Below are 902 nucleotides of genomic sequence, written 5' to 3'. Positions count from 1 at the left end.
GAAGGCCAGTTCATAAATAGGTGCCATATGGATGATACCTCTGCAAATAGATCGCCTGAACTCTTCCCACGCCTGGACCTAGCCCACACAGGACACGATTGGGTGATGGTAAATCCATCAGCAGACTCCTGGAGGTTTGGACTGTGCATTCTAGAAGTAATGACTCGGCGAAGCTTCCACTCATTATGGAGTGAAGCTGTACAGCAAGACGAATTGTACAAGGAGTTTATATTGGTGAATGGCCTTATGAAGAGCCGTTCATATATTGAGCCTCTCAAATTCATAGGCTTGTCTACTTCTAGCCTGCCCCATTGTGCGAACAAGCTGATTTTTTATTTGATACGGCACAAAGCAGCTGAACGTGTGAACATGGACCAAGTGGTCAAGGAGATCAATGAACACCTTGGCTTTCCTCAAAATGTGATTGCAAGCTCCATCGCTGAACATTAAAGTGATTTTAGTGTACAATCATGTAAACTCGTACCTAGACTTTTGTACTGTATTCTTCCTTAATTTTCCATCCCTGAACATTAAAGTATTTTTCAAGGTAGTGTAGTGCTATTTTTCGTTGGCTGAGCGTAGCGAATGAAACGAATAATGTATTTTTTGCCAGCATTTTCACCATAGTTACGGCACCAGGATTGCGTCAGCTGTTCTTTGTCAGTGTTCTCAAATCTTTCTCTTCATCGTGGTCTTTCTCTTTTCGTTGTAGTTTCCCACCCGCCCTCCCCTTTATCCTCACTTCTGGATAGGTCCTGCAGGCTACGTTTTGTTCATTTATCTTATGGGGATATTCTTACCGGTTTTTCCTCAGGGTTGTGCCTCCGCTGGGGTCCTGAGGTTTTTTCCGCCAGCTTCGGGCTGGTTAATTATCCCGCGGCCCCATTCACCACAGCGGTTCA

Source organism: Sycon ciliatum, chromosome 2, assembly GCF_964019385.1.
Source record: "Sycon ciliatum chromosome 2, ocSycCili1.1, whole genome shotgun sequence".
In the NCBI taxonomy this organism is placed as follows: domain Eukaryota; kingdom Metazoa; phylum Porifera; class Calcarea; order Leucosolenida; family Sycettidae; genus Sycon; species Sycon ciliatum.
This window is presented reverse-complemented; position numbering follows the sequence as displayed.